The sequence below is a fragment of the Pistacia vera genome, unplaced genomic scaffold, assembly GCF_008641045.1.
Source record: "Pistacia vera cultivar Batoury unplaced genomic scaffold, PisVer_v2 Contig348, whole genome shotgun sequence".
Taxonomy (NCBI): domain Eukaryota; kingdom Viridiplantae; phylum Streptophyta; class Magnoliopsida; order Sapindales; family Anacardiaceae; genus Pistacia; species Pistacia vera.
In genome coordinates, this window is record NW_022196166.1 from 24,823 (window position 1) to 30,851 (window position 6,029).

Consider the following 6,029-nt stretch of genomic DNA (forward strand, 5'->3'; position numbering starts at 1 on the left):
AGCGGTATATCTGCCTACAACAAGCACCCATGTGTTGCACCAGGTTGTCACCAAACAACCTTGACAAGTGAGATCAATCACTACCTTTCGACAGGGTCGTTCAACACTATGATAGCCTTACCGTATTATCTGTGCCTTTACTTCAGAATAATAATGGGGCTACGGACGTTTCTAGAATGGCCACCATATGTGCTTATAGGGTTCTCACTATCAAGATTTGAAACACTTGATACCCTCGTCACAGTTCTACCATTCTAAGGACATATATCAATACATATTGCAATAATAATGATTTATGCAATATAGAATAAAATGCATTTTATTATTGATTAATGAACAGTATTACAAAGAGTCAATTCTACAATAATTGATTGGCTCTAGGGCATCTACTCTAACAGGAAGGATAATCTATTTTGGCAAGGTAGAATCGGAATTACCTTCTTCGCATATCCCTAATCTTGATACAGAGGTACTAAAATTTCAGTTTTGCATCTCTCTTAGCTGATCCTGCCATTTAGGGATGGGACTTTACTAGAGCTGAATTATATATCTATTGAACTGAGTTAATTTGTTGCAAAACATGTACAACTCTTTTAGGCTAGACGTTGTGAGTGAGGCTTGGTCCAAATTTCCCTGTGCAGCATTCATACAGAGTGTTATTTAGTATTCACCTCTATTTTTCCCACGGTTTATTTGTTTTATGGATTATTTTGTATTGCCTTTATTCTCCCTAGTTGCTGCATGGCTTAAAGTATTTTCCCTTTTTTTTTTCCTCTTTTATTCTAATTTGAGTTTGTTTGTCTTCACAATTGGAGAAAGAGAGAGTTAGTTGGTTTATGGATTTTGGAGTCGGTCAATGCTGAATATAACCAAACTTGTACTTAACCTTGTTTTATGATAAGACTTCGTGTGAATCTTGTCTCAAGTGTATGGTTGTAGTTAGCAGATCAACTAATGTTGCACTGCAACTCCTTCTTTGTGATGCCCTTGATTATGTCAACCCCATCTTCGGGAACTGATATTTGATACGCATTCTGTTAGGTTTGGTACTGCTTCATGCTTGTTTCTACATGCAATAGTAAGTTGGAGCTGCTTTATGCTTAGTTTTTGGATTTCTTGGATATTGATATCATTGTGTTGGAGGATGTTCTCTGAAGTGAAATCACTGAACCTTATGGACTGCAACTTATTGTAATTGAATGTTTTTTTTTTTAACATCTTGGGACAAATTGAGGGAATATTTTAACATCTTGTAATTGAAGGTTAGTTGAACTGGCTTGGGCATATATGTTGTGGAATATTGTATAATATTTCTTCATTTTTTATGTGGTGAATTAGCATGCATACAAGAGAAATTGAACATGCAATATTGTTTGTACGTAGTGTGTATATTTGTGAATGTTGGGGAAAATTCTATCTCGGCTTGTATGCAAACCACCGACACCTAAACTCCATTAATTAAATAATACCATAATATATGAAATATTATGGTAACATGTTAACATAATATTTCATATATTTTATTATTTACATTTATTAATATTTGTAGTTGATCATTGTTTTGTAGATGATGAGGTGAATGATGATTCGGATGATGATTCGGATGATGATCTTGATATGCCATTAACTAATCTCGAGACTGTAGAATCAAGAGACTCTATCATGCCCACTGTGGGATGAACATTTGCTGTCCTAAGAATGTTTTTTTGTTGAATATTGGATTATGTATTTGTTTATTTTAGTTGATATTTATAGTTTATTAACTTATTTTGTTTGTTTATGTGTAATTGTGTGATTAGTGGTTTTATATTTGTTTATTTTGGTTGGTATTTGTAGTTTTGTATTATATGTTATTGTTTGTTTATGTGTTATTTGTTTCTTTTGGTTCCTATTTGTTTATATTCTAAATTGCATTAAATTTAGAGTAGTTGATTTAGGGGTGTAAATGTAAAAAATTAAAACTTTAGGAATTTTGGGGGTGTAACTGTCATAATTAAAAACTATTGGGGTGAAAGAAAAACTAAAATCTGGAGAGAGAAAAAACGGGTCCACCCATACCCGTATAGGGTAGGGCACGGGTCCAATATTTTGGACCCGTATAAGGACCCGTACCCGTTTGACCCAGCCCACCCACCCGTTTTGCCAGGTCTAATTGCAACCAAGAAACTACGATCGACGAGTTCAAGAAAGGCCTGCTACCAGATGGGGAGTTGTACAAAGAACTCACAAAGTTCAACTGCGGCACCATGGAGGATGTGTTGGCTCGTGCTTCGGTTGAGATAAGGTGGGAGGAAGATGAGGTTCATCGAGCCCGATAGAGCGCCCACGAGGATTGCCGCACTCAACGCCTCGATAAACGAAGAGACAGGAGACCAGCAGAGCCTTACCCAATGAGAGGATTTTTCGTTTGAGACAACAGGCGCCAGTTGGACCATCATCCGGCTTGGACAGGCGCGGCGAGTCCCACACACAACTCAAGTATAAGCTATTACAATCTCAATATTGAGCCACCTGAAGTGGTAGCGGTGATGAAGGAAATGGGAAACGTGGTCAGATGGCCAGCCAAGTTGAAACACCCTGGAGCAAAATGGGACACCAATGAGTGGTGCGAATTTCATGGAGATCACGGCCATAACACCGTCGACTGTATTGCACTTCGCCTCGAAGTCACTGAGCTGTTGAAGAGAGGATACCTCCGCGAGTTCCTAACGGACAAGGGAAAAAACACCGTGACCAACAGAGAGCACCAAGTTTCTCTGCCATCAAAAGGCCCCCCAGCAGATGCAATGTGCGAGGTCATTTCAAGCGGATTAGAGGTTAGTGGGGTCAGCTACTCCGCAGCGAAGCGCCATGCCGAGCTGCAACCACCACAGCTCTAACACTCTAGACCGCCACAACAAAGAGCTACCAACCTAACAATTGAATTTGTGGATAACGAGTGGCAACATTACTGAACCCCCATCACGACACGCTCGTGGTTACTTTCCAGATCGCCAACATCATTGTCAAAAGAATACTGATAGATCCTAGCTCCTCCGCTAATATCATGTTCCTCGAAGCATTCAAGGTGATGGGGCTGGAGGAATCAATCATGAACTGCCGTCCAACGCTTCTCGTGGGATTCAATTCAAAACAAAAATACACCTTGGGAGAAATTGCCCTACCAATCTATGCCAAAGGGATTAACTAACAAACAACTTTCATGATACTGGATGCCTCTTCTCCCTACGACGTGATCCTCTGTCGGCCATGGATTCATAGCATGCGTGCCGTACCATCAACCTTTTACTAGACAATCAGATTCCCAATCAAATGGGGTATCAAAGAGATAAAAGGAGACCAGAAAGCTTCCATAGATTGTTATCAAAACGCCTTCAAATTGAACCGTGGCGCCTTGTAGCAACTACAGACACCTCCAGTCGGACAGACAAAACTGGATCAACAGAGAATGGAGGAGTTAGATGAGGTCCATATACACCTAGAGTTCCCATACCGAAAGATACAAATAGGCTCTCGGCTCTCACCTGACATCCGCAGAAAGTTGATCGACTTCTTGGAGAAGAATCAAGATTGCTTTGCTTGGTCTCACTTCGATATGATCGGGATCGATCCCGAGGCCATCATGCATAGACTAAATGCTGACCCGGGCGTCCCTCCCGTAAGGCAGAAGAGAAGAAGATTCGCCCTAGAGAGAAGCAAGGTGATCAACGAAGAGGTGGAGAAATTGCTCGGGAATGGCTCGGTTCGAGAGGTTCAATACCCAGACTGGCTGGCAAACGTGGCGGTAGTGAAAAAGAAGAATGGAAAATGGAGAGTTTGCATCGACTTCACCGACCTGAACAAAGCCTGCCCAAAAGACTCTTTCCCATTCCTCCACATTGATATGCTAATGGATGTCACCGCTAGACACGAACAACTCAACTTCATGGACGTTTTCTCCGGATACAACCAGATACTAATGCACTCAGAGGACTAGGAAAAGATCGCCTTCGTCACAGAGCGAGACATATATTGCTACAAAGTGATGTCGTTTGGCCTGAAGAACGTCGAGGCCACCTACCAGCGACTAGTGAACAAAATGTTCTCCAATTTGCTTGGAGACTTCATGGAGGTCTACATTGATGACATGTTGGTAAAGTCACTGATCGCCGAACAACACCTCGAGCACCTTAGGCAAGCCTTTAAGGTATTGCGAAAATACAACATAAAGCTAAACCCGACCAAATGCTCATTCGGCGTATCCTCAGGTAAGTTCCTCGGATATATGGTGACGCAGCGTGGCATCGAAGCCAATCCAGATCAAATCAAGGCAGTGTTACAAACCCCCTCCCCAACCGGCATAAAAGACGTTCAATGCCTCGTAAGAATGATAGCTGCCTTGAGCCGATTCATCTCTAAGTCCGCGGAAAAATGCCACCTCTTTTTCACGACACTTAAGAAGTCGAAGAAGTTCGAATGGACGAAGGAATACGAAGAAGAGTTGGTCCAGCTAAAGTGGTACCTGACGTCGCCCTTACTACTCTCCAAACCAAAGACGGGTGAATGTCTCTTTTCTACCTGGCAGTATCAAAGTCATCTACCTCGGCCGTCCTGATCTGGGAGGAAGAAGAAAGACAACTCCCAGTCTACTACACTAGCAAATCTCTTCTTAACGCCGAAAGTTGATACAACCAACTCGAGAAGTTGGCCCTCGCTCTAATCACGGCCGCCCGGAAGCTGCGACTGTATTTTTAGTGCCACCCCATCACGGTCCTAACATCCTACCCATTGAAAAGGATATTGCAGAAGCCAGATCTATCGGGTCGGCTCATTCAATGGGCAGTGGAATTAAGCGAGTTTGACATCACCTTCCAAACCCGCACCGCCATTAAGTCTCAAACGCTAGCTAACTTCATTGCCGACTTCGCACCAAACACCTCCCTTCAAGCGGAAAAAGAACTCGTATGCTTGACTGACCACACCGCCTTCAAAATGGACACTGACAGTGGACGGTTCAAGTAATGCCAACAACAGCGGTTTGGGCCTGGTACTAACCTCTCCAGAGGGAGACATTCTGCACTAAACCATTCGGTGTGACTTCAAAAAAACCAACAACGAAGCCGAGTACGAGGCGCTGATCGTCGGACTCTCATTGGCCAAAAGAATGGGAATTAAAAAGATACAATTGAAATCGGATTTGCAACTAGTGGTGAACCAACTCTAGGGCTCCTATCAGGCACGAGACACCAAGATGAACTTGTACCTAACCATAGCCTAATGACTCCAGTCATCTTTCGAGGAATGTACGATCAGCCAGATCCTGAGGACCGAAAACTCCCATGCAGACGCCCTCGCCAGCATTGGCTAGGCGCTTAAGACTGAATAGCCAATGACGATCCCACTAGTACATTTACGAACATCAGCGATTACTCTGAACCCAACCAAAGTTGCTCCAATCGCCTCGGACGACTCATGAATGACACCCATCCTGTGCTACTTAGAGAACGATGAACTCCCCAAGGATAAAAACGAAGTGCGATGGCTCAGAGCTAAAGCAGCACGGTTCACCGTTCATGAGGGCCGCCTACTCAGAATATCATTCTTAGGACCATACCTCAAATGCATCACCCTAAAAGAAGCAAAGTATGTACTCGCAAAGCTCCACGAACTTTGTCAGGTTAAACCAGTCAACCCGAGACCCGAAAACTTTATCAGGTTTTACCTCGAGTTGGTTATTAAAACATTGCTCTTTATATCCAAACTGAAAGTATATGAACTACATAGCACATCTAAGAAAATACCTCTTCAAGTTGCAGAAAAAACTTTTTAACTTGTTCAGGTAATACAAACAGAGTTACTTATTTCGAACCAAATCAAATTAAATACAATTGCTTTTACCGGAGGCCAATGTATATACACCGTAGTTTCCATGGAAAGCATAGTAAATTCCCACAGAAAAACTCTATAGTACATAAATTCTATTATAATCACCACTGTACAACCTCACCAAATTTCATCGTACCGTACTACCGTATGTCACCAAAGAGACT